General features: G+C 48.0%; 3 pseudogenes; all 3 read right to left on the bottom strand.

Annotated features, from left to right (window-relative positions):
* Positions 1-1,921: 1,921 nt before the first annotated feature.
* LOC133139742 (U1 spliceosomal RNA) lies at positions 1,922-2,060 on the bottom strand (annotated as a pseudogene).
* Positions 2,061-8,295: 6,235 nt separating this feature from the next.
* On the bottom strand, positions 8,296-8,404 carry LOC133139670 (5S ribosomal RNA; annotated as a pseudogene).
* Positions 8,405-17,300: 8,896 nt separating this feature from the next.
* Positions 17,301-17,473, bottom strand: LOC133139747 (U1 spliceosomal RNA; annotated as a pseudogene).
* Positions 17,474-24,213: the final 6,740 nt, after the last annotated feature.

Genomic DNA, 24,213 nt, shown 5'->3' on the forward strand with positions numbered 1-24,213 from the left:
CTGGTGGCAATGATATGGCTGAGAACATACCACATTCAAACTTGTAACTGCGCTCTTGATATGAAAAAATGTACTTTAAATGTAGAGATACTAACCAAGGCATAAAAACGATAAATGTATACCAACAAATGTATTTTAAGAAAAAAGTTTGCGTTTGCTGAAAGCCTCAAAAGGCAGGAAATTAAATTCATCAGCCCAAACACGAACATCAGCCCGCTCTAACATCAAGGTGTATCAGCACAGATCTCTGACAACATGCTACAGCCATGTACAATATCTACTCTGTGTCAAACAACATCGGATTGTTCAACATTCAGATCGGATTGTTTAAGATTCAAACCCCTCAAATGATTCATAATCTTAGAGTAATTCTGCATATTAAAGTTAGAGGAAAATGTACTCATTTTGCACTTTTCCAACATGTGTCCTGTTTGGGACCACATTTCTCGTATCAATCTTTCAACATAGCTTGTCCATAAAGTGTGTCTTAACATAGCAGACCTTTTTTAAACTGTAAATGGACATATACATAATTATTCATAGTTCTCAAAGTAATTGACCACTAAACAGAGTCATGGCTAACTAACTGTGCATTCACAGTCACTCAATGATAGTGTCACACACAAATCACTTTGATTCTCACTATGGGAATGAATGTTATAATGTTGCGTGTAATATAGTGCCCTCCATAATGACCAATCATTTATTTATTTGCCTCTTTAAATAACATGTGGTTTAAGTGCACATTGTCAGATTTTAACAAAGGACATGTTTCATACATTTTGGTTTCAGCATGTTGAAATGACAGCAGTGTGTACACAGTCAAAAAAATCTCAGAGTTTGGAGCTTGACAATTTATCTGCAACTCTGCAAATTTATCAAAATGTCGAATTTTGAGGTCTAATTCAAATGTAATAAAATGCACAGTCATTAGAAAAGGCACTTATAATTCTCAATTATGGACAAAATCAGTGGTCTTGTGTCAGGAACCTTTGGATTTAAATTGAGTTATGTTTGTGCAAAAAAAAAAGTATCTTAATTTTTTTATACTAATCTCTTAGGGGTAATCCAGTCGGTGAGCCCGACGCCATTGCAGTAGACCTCCCAAATGGCATTGAGATTGGTTTTGAAATGGACGAGATATTGAGGTTCAAAATTGAAAGGCCAATATAAGAAGAATTTGAAAAACGATATAAAAAGGAATGAAATATCTCGCTAACAGACCTCAACATTCAGCACTAAAATGCCCTGACAAACACAATGGGACGAGATGGGGGCATATTCAGAGTGGTTTGGCCATAAGCACATGGCATGGTGCTAAATTGAAGATTTATACTGGCAGCAATGATAGGGCTGAGAACATAGCGTAGTCAAACTTGCAACTCAAAAACTACTTTAAATGTAATGACACTGCTGTTTTACATAATTGTTTTACATAGGAATATTTCAAGTCCCGTACAACGCAAGTGGCTTCAAGTCACTACGCCCAAATGCCGAAATCGAATTCCCACAACGATGCTCGCTCCATACAAATAGTAAGAAAGTATTGGCCTAAGAAAGAAGCCAATATGACAGGAATTTGAAAAACACCTGATATAAAATTGAATTAGAAATCCTGGCCCAGCTGTAAAAAAGTAAAATGATAATACTGCGTTTGGCATAGTGCAACAGCGCCCCCTGTGCAAAGACATCTTGGAAAAAAGCTAACGGGACCAGGCTCCGTAGTAATGTCATCAAACAAACAAACGCGTTTGTACAAAATATTGTGCAGTAACTATGACCGACACTGGAGTAAAACTTATATTAATTAACAACCAAAGCAAATACTACAATCTGAAACACGTTACTAACGGATGACCTTCAGGATTAAAAACGCTCTGACAGGCAGAGTAAAAAAGAACTGACTTTAAACCAATGAATCAGGGGAGAGCGCGAACGCAGTCCCCACTACCAGAAATTATGCAGTCGAGATTCCCACATTTGGGGAATTCGCAGGGGTCAGCACAGCCGGAGTGCAATGGCTGAGCCTCGCCCTGGGTGAACCTTTTCCTTTTAAAAGATTTTATTGTATCTTCACAGATATACAGTTTAAATCACGTTTACATTTTACATGGTCAAGGTTTTCCTCTTAAATATAAATAGTCACATACATAAATACACACATAAATAATTCACGACATAAAACACACACAAAAACCACATACTAACATCCATGGATACATAAAAAACATAGAAAGCACATACAAATCTAAAACAGTAAAATGTAAGAAATTTTTATTGTTATTATTCTTATTATTATTCTTTTTTTTTTTTTAAAGGCAAAGTCTTACAAAAACCCCAGACCACAACCCAAAAAAGTACACAATTTTTCCTTTAAAACCAACCACTTTTGTACAGAACAGAATGTGTCTTTAACAATATCACACCACCCAGACCATTTACCAACACAAAGTACCTGGCTCCTGTGATCTGTCTCAGTCCAGGCCCACAGCGTCCCAAGCGTCTGCCCCCCACATGCTCCGCGCCTTCTCTCGTCCATGCCTCCTCCAGTCCCGCCTCATGTAGTCCTTTACGGAGGCCTTCGCGATCAGCCACGCCTCCTGTGGTGACAAGGCCCGGTCCTCCAACACGAGGAAAGACCTGCACGTCCAAAGGCCCCATCTGCAGGCGTTTAAAGACAGCCATGCTGTCCTCCCTTTAGGGCCTCCCAGCACTGTCCTGCCCCCACCAAACAACACCAGCTGCCCGTCTAAAATTCCTCCGGTCAGGAAAAACCGGAGCAGCGGTAGGGCCAGCCTCCAGAATCTCTGGGCGTACTCACAGTCCCACAGGGCGTGACGGACAGTCTCCGGCTCCAGGCAAGCTTCTCGGGGGCAGACCGCAGTCCTCGCCATTCGGCGTGCGTGCATCACTGCACGGACCGACAGGACGCCATGGGCGATTAGCCAGGCCATGTCTTTGTGTCGGTTAAACAGGTCCGGATGGGTCACCGCGCTCCAAATCCTCTCGGCTTGGCCTAGTGCCAGCCCGCGCACCGGACACATCGGATCCCTGGCCTGCACAAAAGAGAACAAAAGATGGTGAGAAGTTAAAACCTCCACTCCCTCCTTCTCCAACCCAAATCTTTTTAAAAAAGCCGGTACTGGCTGATAAAAACCGGGCGTAACAAAGGCGACCGGTACTGTCAGCGGCACTTTCACTATTTCCAGTCGCCTAAAATAACCCCCCATAAAAAACCGAACAAAGAAACCCGCTTTAGTAGACAAAGACACACATAAAGACACATGTAACGAGACAAACCTACACATTAAAAATCTATAAAAATCAGGGACCCCCCTCCCCCCTTGCCCTCCAGCTCTTTTCACCCACTCCCTCCGGATCCGTTCCCATCCCCCTCCCCATAAAAAACGAAAAACAATACGGTCCAGCCGAGACAGAACAGAACGTGACGGTACAAACACAACACCCACGAACAACAACAACGGCAACAACACAGACTTAATAATTAAAATTTTTCCCTCCATAGTCAATTGCCTCAACTGCCAGAACTGGACCTTTTTTTCCACTTTCTTTAAAATGTTTTCCCAATTGCTCCCTCCCAGTCCCTCTGAATCAAACTCTACCCCTAAAACTTTTATAACCCCCCCGCTCTCTTTTAAGGGGAGTTCCCGCCTCTCTGCCTCCCCCCACTGTCCATACAGTTTCACCACAGTCTTGTCTGTATTTAATTTTGCTCCCGATGCTTTCCCGTATAGTTCTGTTTTCTTTAAAATTCTGGTTACCGACACCCCATCCACTGTTAAAATGGTGACATCATCCATGTACAGGATACACCTGGCCTCCCTCCCCCCACCCCCTGGGATTTTCAGCCCCGAAATCCAGGTGTCCCTTCTCAGGACCTGTGCCAGTGGTTCCATGCAGCAGACGAACAAGAGAGGGGATAACGGGCACCCTTGGCGGACACCGCAGTTTACTGACACTGCACTACTCTGAAACCCATTAACCAGGAAAGTGCTCTTCGCCCCCGCGTACAGCAGCCCCACCCGTGCTATGAACCTGGCCGGAAAACCCATTTTTTGCAGCACAGCGAACATGTACTGGTGCGAGACCCGATCATAAGCCTTTTCAAAATCTAAATTTACCACCGCTAGTCTACTCTGTCTGTCTCTCGCTAGACAGATGGCGTCTCTCACCAATACCAGGGCGTCTGTGATCCTCCTCCCTGGCACTGCACAGGCCTGATCTGGGTGTATCAGGCCCCCTAAAACACAACTCATTTTCATTGTTAAAATTTTTGAAAACAATTTAAAATCCAAATTTAACAAAGTAATCGGGCGCCAATTTTTTAAATCTGTTCTTTCCCCTTTCTTAAAAAGGAGAGTCACCAACCCATTTTTAAAACTGTGTGGTAACCTATCCAACTGATCAAATTCTTTAAAAACACAAAGCAAATCAGGGCCCACTACCTCCCAAAAAACCCGATAAAACTCCACTGGTAGTCCATCCATCCCTGGAGCCCTCCCACTTTTAAAAGACCCCAAACTGCTGTTTAGATCAGCCATTTTAAAATCTGCCTCCAAATCTGTTCCATCACCCACCACTTTTTCCAGAAAACTTAAAAATTCATTTTTCCCTTCCTCTAAAATCGTTTTTTCCCCAAATAATTCCTGATAAAAGGCCTCCACCACTCCTATCATCCCCTTCTGGTCAGATACTATGACCCCGTCCTCCCTCCTCAGGCCTTTCATTGCTACACCTTTTGCCATAATCTTTTTAAAAAAATATCGAGAGCAAGTCTCTCCCTCATCAATCTCCTTCTCCCTGCACCTAAACATGATTTCTCTGCCCCTTTTCTTTGACAGCGCTGCCATCTCCCGTTTCACCTCCCCCACCTCCTCCCGGAAATCAAAACCCCCTCTCAGTAGGGAGGAGTAGCGGTTCAGGCGTCTTTGGAGCCCTGCCCACACCCTCCTGTCCTTCTCCCTCCTCGCCTTACCTGCCCGCACAAAAAACACTTTAAATTTCTTTTTGGCCTCCTCCCACCACTCTGCCCGTGTATCATAAAAACCCTGGAGTGTCTGCCAGTCCTGATACTGCTTTTTAAAAGCCATCACTACTGCTGGGTCCTCCAACAACCTGCAGTTCAGCTTCCAAACCCCGCTGCCGAAAGCTACTCCTGACTCCACAGTCAGGGAGCAGCGCAGCAGGGAATGGTCTGAGAAAAAGACCGGGTTCAGATCTGCCGTCTCACCGACAAAACCCCTTGCGAACAGGAAATCAATCCTTGACGCCCGGGACCCGTCATCACTGTGCCATGTAAACCCCTCTGGGCCTGGGTGCAACCTAGGATACATATCTAAAAGTTTAAAATCTTTAATTAAATTCTGCAAATAAAAGGAGGTTCTGTCCACCTCATATTTCTCTGCTGCCCCCCTCCGGCCACTCCTGTTTAAAACACAATTAAAATCTCCCGCCATTAAAACTGGAGCTCGGCCCATTAAATACTGAGGGAGGTCCTGCAGTTCCTCCCACCTGCTCTGCCTTTGCGGCGAACAATAAATATTAATTAAATTAAAAGGCACTCCACACATTTTTAGTACCACCATTAAAATTCTCCCGCTCCTCACAACTGTGTTTTCTACAATTTCAATTTTTTTGTTCTTTATTAGCACCGCCACACCGTCACATTTATTTTCCTCTGAGCCGCTCCACAGAGATGGCCCATGCGGCCACCTCTTCATCCAGGGCCCATAGGTGGTCCTGAAAGGCAACCAGCATTCTTGTAGGCAGATAATGTCTGCCTGCACTCCTTCCAGAAAAGCCAGGACAGACTGTGCCCTGTTTATTGCTCTCATGCTGCGCACATTTACTGTCGCAACAGAGAGGGACACCTGCTGAGAAGCCATTTTAAGGCTAACCAGGAGAGACAATAACCACATACATACACCTTCCATTCCACCACACATCATATCACCATCTTCTCCCCACCCCCTGGGTCACCAAAAAGTGACCCTTCAGTCAAAAGGGGTGACTCACATACATAGGGGGTCTGATTTGGGGAAGAGTCCCCATATACTGGAGACTCCCCCGACCCCTCACTGTCAGAGAGTTGGGCCATTAAATTCCACCTCTCCCTCACTCCTGGCCTCTGCTTCTTCCCTCCTCCTACCTCCTTATTTTCTTCAGCCGGCCGTTTAACTGCTCCTCCTTCCTCACCCCTGTCCTTCTCCTGCTCCTCTTCCAGATCTGAGCCCACCGTAACCATGGACTCTGCCTCAGAGTCTGAGTCAGCCTCCACCACCTCCCTTCTCTTCCCCACCCCTACAGGACTTTTTTCGGTGGCTTGTCGCGCTTTTACACCTACCTGCGAGTTCCCGTCTCCCTCCCCACCTTCAGGCTCCTCACTAGGCTGCTGGCCCCCAGCACCTAAACCCTCCTTTTCCCCCTGCACCTCTCCTTCCCCCGCCTTCCCTGTTTCCCCCTTACCCTCCTCCCTTCCCTCACTCTCTCCATCTTGAGGCTTTTTCTCTGCCTCTCCCTCCTTACCTGTTTCCCCTCCAGCCTTCTTTGCCTCCCCCCCTTCCTCCTGCTGTTGTGCTCTGGAGGAAGGCCGCCCTCTCTTGGCCCTATTGGCGAAGGAGTCTGGGCAGTCCCTGAACATGTGGGAAGCCAACCCGCACAAATTGCATTTGCGGCCTGTTGGACACAGGGTTGCCTCATGGCCCACCTCCCTGCATTTTTGGCAAACAATTTTTTCACAGGCTTCCACCAAGTGCCCAAAAGCTCCACATCTGCGACACAACTTTGGTTGGCCCATATAATGGATTAGGCCGCGATTCTCCCCAAGTACAATCATTGACGGGGGGTGCCTCCACCCTCCAAATCCCGACGCATCAATTTGAAATTTTACCGGCACTCGCCAGCTCCCTGTCCAAATCCCATCCTCATCTTTAATTTTCATTGGTGAATCCCTCACCAAACAATACCTGCTCAACCAGGTCTCAATGTCTGAACAGTTTACCATTTCATTATACATTCTGACTATAATTACTTTTAAGGATTCGTCTGATAACCGTTCCATTGTGAAAATTTCGAACTTTTCCTTCACATTTTCAAACCGGTTCCAGAATTCACGTAACCCGTCCGAGGTCTTAAAACTTACATCGAAACCTTTGCCATGTGGAAGCACTAGCAGGCAATTAATATCCGCCGCCGAAAAATGAAGAATTCCCTTCAAAAATTTACGGGAAAAATCTAACCTTGATAGTTCGTACAGAACCCCGTCTTTCGGTTTTAAGTTAAACCGCACGCAGTGGTGCCTCGGAGTGCCGACTCGAGCAGCCGACATCCTTAAAGCAAACCCCGTGCACGAAACAGACAAACAATGAATTACAAAAGAGACAGAAATTTCAAAAAAATAAAGAGAAAAACGAGCCCCGAAGGGCCTTACCCCTTAATCAGCTGCTGCTGATTAAAAGTCCGTCAACAGCAACACCTACAACAAAGAAAAAACAAAATACATACAACAATTTTCAACAATTTAAATGCTATCTTAAAGACGCCGAAGCCCCAAAAGATTTTGATACTGCCGCACAGCAAGAAAGAAACACGTGATCACGGTATCTCCCCTGCCAGGTAAGTATGAGTTGTACACATCAGGGAAGGGAGTCCTACTCTTTAGCATACATTTTACACTGACGGGTACCACATTCTACCAGTCACTCGAGTGACCATTTCTTGCAACTTCAGCAAATCAGATGATTACCACTTTCAACCCAGTAAGTAGTTCAGATAGGTCAACTGTCTATTTTTTCCACAATCACCTGATGTGCCTTTTTTTCTATCTTCCCACAATGCACCGGTATGAATTCCCCCAGTCAGAAAGAGTGCCCTGGATACATCACTGAATCCAGATCCCGTTTGGAGTTGTGCACTAAATGTTACAAACTACCATTCTTCAAGATACTGATGTAACAGACATCCCCAAATGGAATTACTGAGGGGTCATCTGATCTTTTGTTGGCAGCATTTGAATTAGTCTATATTTATTATGAAAATGCACTCCACAACAACATCCTGAAAAGCCTGGTATTGCCTGGTGGTCCCTCGGAGTTCTACCCGAGCCCAGCCGTGCTTTGTACCACAGCCATTGCACTCCGGCTGTGCCGACTCCTGCAAATTCCCCGAATGTTGGCATTTTCGAATGCATAATCTCAGGGGGCTTAAAAAATATATAATGTACATGAATTGTTCAACATTGTGAAACAGCACCCCCTATACAAAACACCGTGAAAAAGCTTACAGCACCTGGTATTCCCAGGCGGTCTCCCATCCAAGTACTAACCAGGCCCGACCCTGCTTAGCTTCCGAGATCGGGCGTATTCAGAGTGGTATGGCCGTAAGCAACAGCCGCGGTGCAAAATGCGATATTTAAACTGGTGGCAATGATATGGCTGAGAACATACCACATTCAAACTTGCAACTGCGCTCTTGATATGAAAAAATGTACTTTAAATGTAGAGATACTAACCAAGGCATAAAAACGATAAATGTATACCAACAAATGTATTTTAAGAAAAAAGTTTGCATTTGCTGAAAGCCTCAAAAGGCAGGAAATTAAATTCATCAGCCCAAACACGAACATCAGCCCGCTCTAACATCAAGGTGTATCAGCACAGACCTCTGACAACATGCTACAGCCATGTACAATATCTACTCTGTGTCAAACAACATCGGATTGTTCAACATTCAGATCGGATTGTTTAAGATTCAAACCCCTCAAATGATTCATAATCTTAGAGTAATTCTGCATATTAAAGTTAGAGGAAAATGTACTCATTTTGCACTTTTCCAACATGTGTCCTGTTTGGGACCACATTTCTCGTATCAATCTTTCAACATAGCTTGTCCATAAAGTGTGTCTTAACATAGCAGACCTTTTTTAAACTGTAAATGGACATATACATAATTATTCATAGTTCTCAAAGTAATTGACCACTAAACAGAGTCATGGCTAACTAACTGTGCATTCACAGTCACTCAATGATAGTGTCACACACAAATCACTTTGATTCTCACTATGGGAATGAATGTTATAATGTTGCGTGTAATATAGTGCCCTCCATAATGACCAATCATTTATTTATTTGCCTCTTTAAATAACATGTGGTTTAAGTGCACATTGTCAGATTTTAACAAAGGACATGTTTCAAACATTTTGGTTTCGGCATGTTGAAATGACAGCAGTGTGTACACAGTCAAAAAAATCTCAGAGTTTGGAGTTTGACAATTTATCTGCAACTCTGCAAATTTATCAAAATGTCGAATTTTGAGGTCTAATTCAAATGTAATAAAATGCACAGTCATTAGAAAAGGCACTTATAATTCTCAATTATGGACAAAATCAGTGGTCTTGTGTCAGGAACCTTTGGATTTAAATTGAGTTATGTTTGTGCAAAAAAAAAAGTATCTTAATTTTTTTATACTAATCTCTTAGGGGTAATCCATAAAATAAATGGTGCAACGTAGCTATACAAAAATCAGAAGTCGGTGAGCCCGACGCCATTGCAGTAGACCTCCCAAATGGCATTGAGATTGGTTTTGAAATGGACGAGATATTGAGGTTCAAAATTGAAAGGCCAATATAAGAAGAATTTGAAAAACGATATAAAAAGGAATGAAATATCTCGCTAACAGACCTCAACATTCAGCACTAAAATGCCCTGACAAACACAATGGGACGAGATGGGGGCATATTCAGAGTGGTTTGGCCATAAGCACATGGCATGGTGCTAAATTGAAGATTTATACTGGCAGCAATGATAGGGCTGAGAACATAGCGTAGTCAAACTTGCAACTCAAAAACTACTTTAAATGTAATGACACTGCTGTTTTACATAATTGTTTTACATAGGAATATTTCAAGTCCCGTACAACGCAAGTGGCTTCAAGTCACTACGACCAAATGCCGAAATCGAATTCCCACAACGATGCTCGCTCCATACAAATAGTAAGAAAGTATTGGCCTAAGAAAGAAGCCAATATGACAGGAATTTGAAAAACACCTGATATAAAATTGAATTAGAAATCCTGGCCCAGCTGTAAAAAAGTAAAATGATAATACTGCGTTTGGCATAGTGCAACAGCGCCCCCTGTGCAAAGACATCTTGGAAAAAAGCTAACGGGACCAGGCTCCGTAGTAATGTCATCAAACAAACAAACGCGTTTGTACAAAATATTGTGCAGTAACTATGACCGACACTGGAGTAAAACTTATATTAATTAACAACCAAAGCAAATACTACAATCTGAAACATGTTACTAACGGATGACCTTCAGGATTAAAAACGCTCTGACAGGCAGAGAAAAAAAGAACTGACTTTAAACCAATGAATCAGGGGAGAGCGCAAACGCAGTCCCCACTACCAGAAATTATGGTTGTTTTATTGGTTTAAATTTCTTTTACATTTTAAAATTCTTTTCCTTTTTAAAACACACTCAATAACTCAAAATAATGATTTCAACAAAAACAAACACTCGACAAAACTAGACAACAACTGTAAATCACATGAAACATAATTCCAAACAAAAACGTGCAAACAGATGACTAAACAAATGAGAAACAAGTCTTTGGAAAATCATATCAAAAACAATCGGAAAACAACAAAGTGGGTCTTTTTAAGAAAGCCCAAAGCGGGCAAAAATGCTTAAAAAGGGTCCATCTTGCTCGGGTTTGGCAGGTGTTGAGCATCTCTTGCCCCTCTTGGGGGGGTGGACTATATAACCAGTTCTTTCCAGTGGTCCACCCCCCATTTCTCTCTCGCCAGGGTCTTGTTGGTGTGAATGTCCAACATCACGCCGTCTTGGAGGAGGTTTTGAATCCTCCTCCGGAGAGTGATCAGGTCTACAGTTGTTTTTTGGTAGACCTTGATGTTCCTCGTCTCCCACAGGACCTGCTTCACGGTGTTGATGATCCTCCACTGACGCTGGAGCACGGTGGTCTTGCATCCCCCCGGCGGACCGTAGAGGACGCCCTCAGCCATCAGGGAGGACCTCGGCAGGAACCTGCTTAGGGAGACAGAGGAACAAACAAGGCCCCAGACCCGCCTGGCCACGGAGCACTCCCAGAACAGGTGGTGGATGTGTTCAGAGTCAGTGCATCCGTGGGGGCAGCGTTCAGTCAGGGCTAAGTGCCGGCGATACATAAAAGTTTGTGTGGGGAGACACCTATGGGCTGTCATCCAGGCAATGTCTTTTTGTTTGTTGGTAAGACACTTGTGTGTCACATTTGCCCAGATGACTTGCGGGTCCAGGTCTGGCCCCCCCCTCGGGAGCGTTACAATTTGGCCAGATCGTAAATGAGCCATGATCATTTTGTAGCTCCACGAGGTTAGGCCAGCCCTGGGCAGACCCGTCCTGTAGGCAAAGTCCTTCAGGGCTCGATAGACATAGGGGGGGTCCCAGCTGTAGGGTATGGTGAGGTCCAGCACACCCAAGCCCATTGCTCTGAGGAAGGGGGTGGCATAGTACCTGGCAAAGGTACCAGAGGCCTTACCCACCTTCCCTACGTTCTGGACAAGGGTGGCCAGACCCTGCACCATAATGATGGTTACGATATCTGGGACCCCCCGCCCCCCATTCCGCTCCTCCTTGAGGAGGGTGACACGTTTCAGTTTTTCCATCGTGCTCCCCCAGACAAAGCGGAAAGCCATGCGGGTGATTAACTTCCCGGTGGCTTTGTCTGGGGGAAACACCCTCCCCAAATAGAGCAGAATGGGTAGGACAATTGCCTTCAGGACAAGGATCTTACCCGCCATGGTCAAGGGCCGTGCACTCCAGCTCCTGATTTTATTTTGGACGTGGCGGAGGGCTCCCTCCCAGCTGGTTCTCCCTCCTCCATCAGCCTGGAAGGTCACCCCCAGGAGCTTGATGGTATTCCTACGCACAGGGAAGGAAACGGTCAGCTCCTCACTCCAATGTGGAGACAGAAACAGTTCACTCTTGTCCCTGTTGACCAGGGCGCCAGTGGCCACACAGAAGTCGTCCAACACCTTGGTGGCACAAGCGATAGAACGACTGTCTGTGGCGACGATGGCAATGTCGTCCATGTACGCCATCACCTTTAGCCCTTCCCCCCCGGCTCCAGGTAGTGGGTAGCCCACCACCCCTGGATTGGCCCTGAGGGCCTGGAGGAACGGTTCCAGGTAGATGACGTACAGGAGAGATGCTAGAGGGCACCCCTGCCTGACGCCAGACCTGACATCGAACGGGGCAGAGGGCTGCCGATTGACAACCACTCTGCCCGTTATATCTGTCAGACAGATTTTTGTCCAGCGCAGGAGGGGGCCAGGAATGTTCATTTTCTCTAGCACTCTCTCCAAGCACACATGACTCACCCGGTCAAATGCCTTCTCTTGATCGAGGCTGAGAAGGCACAAGGGGGACCTCCGCTCCCCGGAGTGGATGATTAGATCCCTCGCGAGGAGCAGGTTGTCATTTATGGACCTCCCCTGCACACTGCAGGTCTGGTCCGGTCCGATCACCGATGTTATCAGGCCTTGGAACCTCCCCATCAGCGCCTTCGCCATGATCTTATAATCGACTGAGAGGAGGTTGATCGGCCGCCAGTTGCGGAGGTCCTTCAGGTCCCCCTTCTTTGGGACAAGAGCTACTGAGCTCTGTCTCAGTGAGGCGCCTAACCGCCCCTCCCTGTACGCAGCCCTGAACACTTCCGCCACGTCCCCCTTCAGGAGATCCCAGTGAGCCTGGTAAAACTCTGCTGGGATTCCGTCAGGGCCCGGAGCTTTTTGCGTGTTCAAGGAGTGCACCGCCCTGGTGAGCTCCTCAGTGCTCAACTCCGCCTCCATCTGCTCATCTCCCAGGCGTCTGTCCAGGCAGCCCAGGAAGGTGTCCATGAGAGCCCTGTCTGAGGGCCTCTCGTTGTAAAGGCCCTCGTAGAACTCCCTGGCCACCTCCCGGACCTCCGCCTCTTCAGACACCACCACACCTCTGCTGTTATAGAGAGACAAGATGTTATTCGTCTTGGTCCGTGCCCTGCGGAAGAAGAACCGTGTGCATTTCTCATCCTCCTGGAGGCCCTGGAGTTTGGAGCGGAAGGTCTGTTTCTTCCCGGTAGAGGGTGGTGAGGCTCTGCCGAGCTTGCGCGATTTCGCTGCTAACATCCAGGCCTCGGGACTGGAGGAGGCTTAGTCTTTGGAGGGCAGCATTGTGGCGTTCAAAAACTGCCCTCCTTTCCCTCGCCTTCCTCCGCCCGACTGCCCGGAAGTAGCCCCGCACTCGCTCCTTCACCATCTCCCACCACTCCACCGGGGAGTCAAAGAGATGTTTCAGACTCACCCACTCCTGGTATCTTCTCGCGAAGGAGAGACGCACATGGGGGTCTTGGAGATGGCTGATGTTCATTCACCAGAGCCCCTTATCCACGGTTATCGATTTCTCCCAGACCAGGGACACGGTTACCATGTGGTGGTCCGAGAAGTGCACCACCTTGGTGGAATAGCTGTGCACCCTCAGGCCTGGGGAGAGCAGAAACATGTCAATTCTGGATGAGGAGGAGCCAGAGGAACTCACAAACGTATGCTGGGGAGGAGAGGCGCCCCCGGCGTCGCAGAGGGAGAAATCCTCGATGAGGGACCGCAGCAGGGAGCCGGAGCGATCCGGCCTTGGTTTGCTGCGGTCCTCATCTCTTAAAGCACAGTTGAAGTCTCCCCCTACGACGATGGGCATTGTAGTGTGTAATATGGGTCGCAATTTTGTGAAAAGGGAGACTCTCTCGGCCACACTGGTGGGGCCGTACACGTTGACGACCCTGAGTGGGGAACCCCCGACATCGAGATCAGTGACGAGGATTCGCCCACTCTCCACAATATTGTGTGCTGTTGTTTTGACAAAGGGATTCTTCGTCAACGTGCCGACCCCATCAGCTCTGGCGATGTTAGAGCCAGACCAGAGAGAGTCTCCCATTCTCCATTCCCCCCCCAGAACGCCATCCAACGCCCGGAACGGGATACCACATTCCTGGAGCAGGACGACGTCCGAGGGGATTTGTGCAAGAATGGAGAAAACTGTTGAGCGTTTGTCTGGGTGTTTAATGCTACGGGTATTGAGTGTTGTTAGCGTAATTGTGTTTTCCATGAAAGTTTATTTTTGGTGTGTGTCTGGTGTACCGGAGTTATTGCTGGAAATTTTCTGGCACATTTTATCTATTGTAGAGAAAATTGTGTCTGGGTTATTTTGGCGCCTACTCACCCCCTGACCATGTGCTCCCATGGGTCTCCCCTCCCGACTGCCTGGGAGGTTCCGTCCTGGAGAGGTGGGGGCAGATGTTCTTACCCCAGGCTTCCCCCCAGCCCCTGGAGGGCCCTGAGAGGCGGATGATGTTTGGGTCCCGTTTACAGAGTCTGGACCAGGGGCTGGCTGGTCCTTAGTGGTTCTGGGATGAAGGGTGCTAAAGGTGTGGTGACCGGTCTGTCTCGGCTTTGATGGTGGTGGGGTTGGTTTGTTTGGGCGTGGTAGGGGATTTGGCCTAGCGGAGGTTTGTGGGGTTTCTTTTAAATTTGTCACGACGGCTCTTTTGGCTAGTTTGGTTTGGCGTTATTGCTGGATTTGCAGGCTGGGTGGGAAAATTGTTGCGAGCTGTAGTTTTGGGTGATCTCATTCTTTTGCCCTTTTTGGATTTCGCCTTCTGCCAGGGTGTGATAGTGTCATCGGTGTCTGTGGTTGAGGAGTCTGACTCCTCCACCGTAATGAGGATGTCGGAGTCAGGCTCCTCCTTTACTGTGGTGATTGGGGATAGGGTAATCAGGGGGACTGTGTTGTTTGGGATTTCCGAAATAGTGCTACAGGGGAGGTCTTGTGCCGTGCTCGGTGCTTGTGTTGGTATGTTATCAGGCTGAATGGGGGGGGACGTGAATGTATTTTCGATTACTGTAGGTATAAGAGGGGTAGGGAGCGGGGGGGCAGTCAATGACGATGGTAGGGGCGCGGTGCTCCGGGCCCTGTTCGCGTACAAGAGGGGGCAATCACGGAAGAGTGTCCTAACTCGCCGCAGTTCCTGCACAGCTTGGGCATGCCGTGATAAAACACCATGCCCCGGTGTCTCCCCAGCATGATGGTGCTGGGGATATGACATACCCCCCCAACTGCAGAGGGATCAGATTTTAGCTGGACCAGCCATTTTCTGGCCCCGGTCCAGACTCCGTCCTCATCCAGGACCCTCCTAGATCCTGATTTTACACTGCCATACCTGCCCAACCACGTACTCACATCGTGGTCCTGTACAGCTTCATTATAAAACTGTACAGTGACCACTTTGTTTTCCGTGTCGGACAGGGGCTCTATCTCAAAGTTGCTGAGGGGGGCCTTGTCCTTCCCCTCTCTAAAGAGGTTCCAGAACCTCTCCAGGACATTAGCGTTTTTAAAGCTAATTTCAAAAATATCTGCATTTCCTGGAACCTTCACCAGGCAGTTCAGGTCACCAGGCACAAAGCCCATGGCTCGCTGAAGAACTGCCCGACTAAATTCCAGGCGGGTCATACCTGTCACTCTCCTGTCCTGTCCACTCACTTTTGGGGCAGCTCCATTTCCTCCATCGGTGGCAGCTGGCCCAGTGGCGCCCTCAGCGGCTGCACCACCTGTCCCTTGCTCCACCAGAGGACCCACACTACTGCTGCTGCCCCCTTCTCCACTGGGCAGGAGAGTCATGCGGACGGCGTGATGTCTTCTGACACCTGGCTGGACTCCTGTCGCCATCCTCCCTCTCACTCAGGCCGGACCTTTGCCGTTGGGAAGAAAAGCAGACACAGCGCTCAAAGATGTTGTCCCCAGGGGACCAAAAGGCAAACACAGAAGGAGCTGATCAAAGATCAGCTCCCCTGGTGCAGTGGCACCTCCCTTCTTGAAGAAGACGCCAAGCGTTGGATCCAAGCAGGGATGGCAAAGCTGGATCCGGTCGGCGTCGTCTGGGTGAGGGAGGTCCTTGGTCCCCGTCTGCCTGCTCCTCAGCCTCGTCTTCGGGGAGCCTCAGGTGGAGCTGCTGCAGAGCCTGGAAGACCAGAGGGAGAGCGCAGCAAGAATGGCGTAGGACCAGCGAAGAAAAGCTGGCGGTGGCCCGGAGAGCAACCCTATCCGGGAGATCTCTCCGGGCAGCTCTGGAACTCCCCTCCGGTCCTCGGCAAAAAGGCGTTCCGCAGCAGTCGTGGCTCTTCCTCCGAATGGTAGAAGACTTCTGGCAGGGGATCCTCCAAGCGCTGCGTCGGCTTCGGCAGGCCGCGGTCAGGCCACTGGTACCTGCCTAGCCCCAAAACGCTGTCAGTCCGGCCTGGTCCGCCGGCCTGCTGATCCACCTAAGCCGCGGTCAAGCCACTGGTACTTCGGTTTCACAACAGACCTTCAAAGAGAGAGGGAGACAAGGAGCAAAAGGGAGAGAGAAAGAAGTCGGTGAGCCCGATGCCATTGCAGTAGACCTCCCAAATGGCATTGAGATTGGTTTTGAAATGGACGAGATATTGAGGTTCAAAATTAAAAGGCCAATATAAGAAGAATTTGAAAAACGATATAAAAAGGAATGAAATATCTCGCTAACAGACCTCAACATTCAGCACTAAAATGCCCTGACAAACACAATGGGACGAGATGGGGGCATATTCAGAGTGGTTTGGCCATAAGCACATGGCATGGTGCTAAATTGAAGATTTATACTGGCAGCAATGATAGGGCTGAGAACATAGCGTAGTCAAACTTGCAACTCAAAAACTACTTTAAATGTAATGACACTGCTGTTTTACATAATTGTTTTACATAGGAATATTTCAAGTCCCGTACAACGCAAGTGGCTTCAAGTCACTACGACCAAATGCCGAAAACGAATTCCCACAACGATGCTTGCTCCATACAAATAGTAAGAAAGTATTGGCCTAAGAAAGAAGCCAATACGACAGGAATTTGAAAAACACCTGATATAAAATTGAATTAGAAATCCTGGCCCAGCTGTAAAAAAGTAAAATGATAATACTGCGTTTGGCATAGTGCAACAGCGCCCCCTGTGCAAAGACATCTTGGAAAAAAGCTAACGGGACCAGGCTCCGTAGTAATGTCATCAAACAAACAAACGCGTTTGTACAAAATATTGTGCAGTAACTATGACCGACACTGGAGCAAAACTTATATTAACAACCAAAGCAAATACTACAATCTGAAATATGTTACTAACAGATGACCTTTAGGATTAAAAACGCCCTGACAGGCAGAGTAAAAAATAACTGACTTTAAACCAATGAATCAGGGGAGAGCGCGAACGCAGTCCCCACTACCAGAAATTATGCAGTCGAGATTCCCACATTTGGGGAATTCGCAGGGGTCAGCACAGCCGGAGTGCAATGGCTGAGCCTCGCCCTGGGTGAACCGTTATTTCTTTTATTGAGTTTCACTTGCTTTCACTTTTACATTTCATTTACATTCATATTGACATGTACTTACATCACACATATTTACATTGCAGACGTCAGACAGTAACAAACAGAGTTACATTTAAACATGACCGCAGACAATACCACAATACATTAAGACAGTAGACAGTACACAGTAAACATTACATACATTACCCAAGGGAAGGCTTCGGGAGTGTAGGTGTCCGGCTGTAGGTGTATTGTCCAGGGTGTCCGTGTCATATGTATATTTCTGTGCTGTTGTGAATTTTCCATTTTGTGTTTGTGATGCTCTTTCCGGCTTTGTGACAGTCCAGGTGATAGTAGTCCTTGATGTGGTTGGTGATCTGCCGGGTGATGATGATGTTGTGAAGTTCCTGTTTCTGAAAAAACATGATGTTGCGTGCGTCCCATAAAGTGTGCTTGGTGATGTTGATCACCCTCCAGGCAATCTCCTCCTCAGCAGATGTGATCCCGTTGCGGGGGCCGAGGAGGATATCCCGGAGGGTCAGTGACTGTGTGTCAGTGTATGTGTCCAGGAAAGTGAAAATGGATTGCCAGATAGATTTGGCCTTTCTGCAGTGCCACAGGAGGTGATCTCCGGTTTCCTTTCCATTACAGCGAGGGTACGGGCATGTCTCCGCCAGGGCCAAGCTCCTCCTGAACATGAACACCCTGGTGGGGAGAGCTTTCAGCACAGCTAGCCACGCCAGGTCTTTCTGTGTGTTCAGAAGGCATGGGTGATTGATGTTTTTCCAAACTGTAGTGGCTGTGCTGTGGGTCGTGTTGTCGGGTCTGTGTAAATGTTCCTGTGCATTTGTGGTGTTTTTGATTTCCTGAAATGTCCAGTGAGTGAGCTGTGCAGTGTGCAGATGTGCTGTGTAGATGTACCGGCGGAGTGACCTGTCGGGCTGGGGGGGGTCCCGGGAGTAGGGGTGCCTGTGATCCAGGATGCAGAGCCCCAGGGGTCTTAAGCTGGTGGTGAAGTAAAAACGGGTCATGTATCCGGTTTTGTTACTGCGGTTTTTTATGGAGTTGATGTGGTAGGCGAGGCTCTGCATCCTGATCAGTTCTGCGCCGTTTGGCACGCCTCTACCCCCGTTCCTAGGGTCCTTCCACATGATCAGCCTCTTTACCCTCTCCTGCCTACTCCCCCAGACAAAACCAAAGACAATTTTGTTAATTTGTTTCTCAATATGTTTGTCTGGGGGAAAGATCTTTCCAACATAGGCGAGGATCGGGTAAAGGATAGTCTGTACTATGAGGATTCTCCCCGTCATTGACAGTGTCCTGGAACTCCAACTGCAGGTCTTAGCTCGAGCCCGGCCGAGGGCTCCGGCCCAGCTCCAGCCCCCGGAGTTGGTCCTGTCGAACGTGACGCCAAGGATGTTCACGGATGTATGGATGGGAAATGTGTCTGACAGGACCTGGTCGACCGCCCAGGCCCTGGACACAAACACCTCGCTCTTGGTCTTGTTTATTATTGCGGAAGTGGCTGTGCAGAAGTGGTCCAGGTTTGTTCAGTGCAGAAAAGTGTGATGTCGTCCATGTATGCAAGTGCCTTGAGTTGTTCTGTGCACCCTGGGAGTGTATAGCCGGTGATGTCTGTGTTTGTCCTGATTTTGTGTAAGAGTGGTTCCAGGCAGTGTATGTACAGTAGTGCAGAAAGTGGGCAACCCTGTCTAACCCCTGAGTGTATGGGAAAGTGTTCTGTAGTGTGTCATTAACCAGTATTTTTGCTGTGTTGTTTTGATAGATGATGTACCACCGCCACGGCCGGAAGGCCGGGGAGTGTGCGAGAAGGAGAAGGAGGATGAGAGGGCAGCGGGAGTGGCGGTGTTGTCAGGTGTGATCCAGATGTAGTCCAGTTCAGGTGCGTCGTCTTTGTCAGGTGTGCTGTGTGAAGTTCTGGGTCTGGTGGGTTTTGCTGGTGCTGGTTGTGCTGGTTCTGTCATCGTTTTCCCAGAGGAGCGGTGTGTCCTTGGGGTGACTACGGGTTAGGGGGGTATTTGGGTAGTGGTCGGGCTGTCCGTCTGTGCGTGTTTTACTGGCTGTGCTGGTTTGTCAGGTTGTGTCGGCGGTTCCACTGTCTGTGGAGGTGGCGGTGGTGGCTGTTTTTCTGGTGGTGGTAGTGGTGGTGGTGGGGGTTGTTTTTCTGCTTGTGTGGGTTCTGGTTCTGTGTCCTGATTGGTGGAGGTGGTGATAGTTCTTTTCCTTTCCCGTGGTCGGGGGTCTCTCTTTCTTTTTCCAAAGATGTCTGGTGACAGTGTGTCTGTTGTGTTGTCTGTGTCTGTGGGCAGAGTGGAGGGTGTGCTGTCTGTGATCTCGATCTCCTCGTCCTCGCTCTTGACTTCTATCTGTTCAGTGTCTGTAGTGGTGGAAGGGGAGTTGGTGCTAGTACTGTCTTGTGTCGTGCACTGTCCAGGATTTCCACACGGGAGTGAGTCTGTCTGTGTGTCTGGTCCGACTGTCTCCGTCTGTGAGGGGTTTGGGGGCTGGTCTGTGTCGGGTTCTCTCTCAGTCTGTGGTGTAGGGGTGGGTTGTTCTGTGGTGGCGGGGTGCTGAGGGGGGGTCTGTGCGGGTTCTGTGGTTGGGGAGAAAAAAGGAGGAAAATGGGGAAGGGAGGAGAATGGACTAAGAAAAAGGTTGTTTTATTGGTTTTTAAAATTTCTTTCAATTTAAAATCTTTTTTCTTTTTTTAAAACACACTCAATAATACAAAATAATAATTTTAACAAAAACAAGCACTACTTTCAAAACTAGACAAGAATTCTAAATTAAATGAAACATAACTTTCAACAAAGGTGTGCAAACAGATGATTAAACAAATGAAAACCAAGTCTTTAGAAAAATCATATCAAAACAAAAGGAAAGCAACAAAGTGAGTTAAAAAAAAAAACCCAAGACAGGCAAGGATATTTTTAAAAAAAGGGTCCATCTTGCTCGGGTTCAGCAGGTGTTGAGGACCTCTTGCCCCTCTTGGGGGGGTGGACTATATAACCAGTTCTTTCCAGTGGTCCACCCCCCATTTCTCTCTCGCCAGGGTCTTGTTGATATGAAAGTCCAGGATCACGCTGTCTTGGAGGAGGTTTTGTATCCTCCTCCAGAGAGTGATCAGGTCTACAGTTGTTTTTTGGTAGACCTTGATGTTCCTTGTCTCCCACAGGACCTGCTTTACTATGTTAATGATCCTCCACTGATGCTGGAGCTTGAACTAAGAAAAAGAGCACAGAATGCTCTTAGAAAGCAACGAAACAGCCCAGTGGCCCTCGGTCCACCACTAGAACCCCAGTGGTGGGCAACATGCCTAACTGAGCTGAAAAGAAACCTGAACAAAAGGCACAGCAAGAAAGAAACATGTGATCACGGTATCTCCCCTACCTGTGCAAACCTTTTCCTTTTAAAAGATTTGATTGTATCTTCACAGATATACAGTTTAAATCACGTTTACATATTACATGGTCAAGGTTTTCCTCTTAAATATAAATACAAACAGTTTAATACATAAATACACACATAAATAATTTACGACATAAAACACACACAAAAACCACATACTAACATCCATGGATACATAAAAAACATATAAAGCACATACAAAACTAAAACAGTAAAATGTAAGAAATTATTATTGTTATTATTATTTTTTAAAAGGCAAAGTCTTACAAAACCCCAGACCACAACCCAAAATGATACACAATTTTTCCTTTAAAACCAACCACTTTTGTACGGAACAGAATGTGTCTTTAACAATATCACACCACCCAGACCATTCACCAACACAAAGTACCTGGCTCCTGTGATCTGTCTCAGTCCAGGCCCACAGCGTCCCAAGCGTCTGCCCCCCACATGCTCCGTGCCTTCTCTCGTCCATGCCTCCTCCAGTCCCGCCTCATGTAGTCCTTTACGGAGGCCTTCGCGATCAGCCACGCCTCCTCTGGTGACAAGGCCCGGTCCTCCAACACGAGGAAAGACCTGCACGTCCAAAGGCCCCATCTGCAGGCGTTTAAAGACAGCCATGCTGTCCTCCCTTTAGGGCCTCCCAGCACTGTCCTGCTCCCACCAAACAACACCAGCTGCCCGTCTAAAATTCCTCCGGTCAGGAAAAACCGGAGCAGCGGTAGAGCCAGCCTCCGGAACCTCTGGGCATACTCGCAGTCCCACAGGGCGTGACGGACAGTCTCCGGCTCCAGGCAAGCTTCTCGGGGGCAGACCGCAGTCCTCGCCATTCGGCGTGCGTGCATCACAGCACGGACCGACAGGACGCCATGGGCGATTAGCCAGGCCATGTCTTTGTGTCGGTTAAACAGGTCCGGATGGGTCACCGCGCTCCAAATCCTCTCGGCTTGGCCTAGTGCCAGCCCGCGCACCGGACACATCGGATCCCTGGCCTGCACAAAAGAGAACAAAAGATGGTGAGAAGTTAAAACCTCCACTCCCTCCTTCTCCAACCCAAATCTTTTTAAAAATGCCGGTACTGGCTGATAAAAACCGGGCGTAACAAAGGCGACCGGTACTGTCAGCGGCACTTTCACTATTTCCAGTCGCCTAAAATAACCCCCCATAAAAAACCGAACAAAGAAACCCGCTTTAGTAGACAAAGACACACATAAAGACACATGTAACGAGACAAACCTACACATTAAAAATCTATAAAAATCGGGAACCCCCCTCCCCCCTTGCCCTCCAGCTCTTTTCACCCACTCCCTCCGGATCCGTTCCCATCCCCCTCCCCATAAAAAACGAAAAACAACACGGTCCAGCCGAGACAGAACAGAACGTGACGGTACAAACACAACACCCACGAACAACAACAACGGCAACAACACAGACTTAATAATTAAAAATTTTCCCTCCGTAGTCAATTGCCTCAACTGCCAGAACTGGACCTTTTTTCCACTTTCTTTAAAATGTTTTCCCAATTGCTCCCTCCCAGTCCCTCTGAATCAAACTCTACCCCTAAAACTTTTATAACCCCCCCACTCTCTTTTAAGGGGAGTTCCCGCCTCTCTGCCTCCCCCCACTGTCCATACAGTTTCACCACAGCCTTGTCTGTATTTAATTTTGCTCCCGATGCTTTCCCATATAGTTCTGTTTTCTTTAAAATTCTGGTTACCGACACCCCATCCACTGTTAAAATGGTGACATCATCCATGTACAGGATACACCTGGCCTCCCTCCCCCCACCCCCTGGGATTTTCAGCCCCGAAATCCAGGTGTCCCTTCTCAGGACCTGTGCCAGTGGTTCCATACAGCAGACGAACAGGGGAGGGGATAACGGGCACCCTTGGCGGACACCGCAGTTTACCCCCCAGGGGTCTTAAGCTGGTGGTGAAGTAAAAACGGGTCATGTATCCGGTTTTGTTACTGCGGTTTTTTATGGAGTTGATGTGGTAGGCGAGGCTCTGCATCCTGATCAGTTCTGCGACGTTTGGCACGCCTCTACCCCCGTTCCTAGGGTCCTTCCACATGATCAGCCTCTTTACCCTCTCCTGCCTACTCCCCCAGACAAAACCAAAGACAATTTTGTTAATTTGTTTCTCAATATGTTTGTCTGGGGGAAAGATCTTTCCAACATAGGCGAGGATCAGGTAAAGGATAGTCTGTACTATGAGGATTCTCCCCGTCATTGACAGTGTCCTGGAACTCCAACTGCAGGTCTTAGCTCGAGCCCGGCCGAGGGCTCCGGCCCAGCTCCAGCCCCCGGAGTTGGTCCTGTCGAACGTGACGCCAAGGATGTTCACGGATGTACGGATGGGAAATGTGTCTGACAGGACCTGGTCGACCGCCCAGGCCCTGGACACAAACACCTCGCTCTTGGTCTTGTTTATTATTGCGGAAGTGGCTGTGCAGAAGTGGTCCAGGTTTGTTCAGTGCAGAAAAGTGTGATGTCGTCCATGTAAGCAAGTGCCTTGAGTTGTTCTGTGCACCCTGGGAGTGTATAGCCGGTGATGTCTGTGTTTGTCCTGATTTTGTGTAAGAGTGGTTCCAGGCAGTGTATGTACAGTAGTGCAGAAAGTGGGCAACCCTGTCTAACCCCTGAGTGTATGGGAAAGTGTTCTGTAGTGTGTCATTAACCAGTATTTTTGCTGTGTTGTTTTGATAGATGATGTGAATCCATTTTCTAAGACCAAGAGGGAGGTTCATTGCCTCCAGGACCTTAAACATGTAGCTATGGCCCACTCTGTCGAAGGCCTTCTCCTGATCTAGATTAAACATGCAAAAAGGTTTCGACCGTTCGACAGAGTGGGCCATGATGTCCCGAATGAGCACCAGGTTATCGGCGGTCGACCTCTCCGGGACCCCGCAAGCCTGGTCCGGACCCACGACCTGAGGGGTAGCCTCCTGGAGCCTGTACATGAGGGCCTTCGCCAAGAGCTTGTAGTCGGCCCCCAAGAGGTCAATATGCCTCCAGTTTGTCAGGCTACGCTCATCACCCTTGCCCTTGTAAATAAGGGTGATGACGCTCTCTGTCATCGAGGGGGCCAACCGGCCCTCACTGTACACCGCGGAGAGCACCGATGTTAAATCTACCTTGAGGTGTTCCCAAAAGGTTTGGCAGTACTCGGCCGGGAGCCCGTCGGGACCCGGAGTTTTGCCGGTGTTCAGGCCTTTCACCACGTGGGTGAGCTCCTCCACGGACAGACTCTCCTCCTCCTCTCCTTTTCCTGCCCGGGGTGCTATGGCTGGGATGTCCTGTAGGTATGTGTCCATCATGTGCTCATCCATGTGCTTTGTGCTATACAGATCAGTGTAGAATGCCCTGATG

The sequence above is a fragment of the Conger conger genome, chromosome 10 (assembly GCF_963514075.1).
Source record: "Conger conger chromosome 10, fConCon1.1, whole genome shotgun sequence".
NCBI lineage: Eukaryota > Metazoa > Chordata > Actinopteri > Anguilliformes > Congridae > Conger > Conger conger.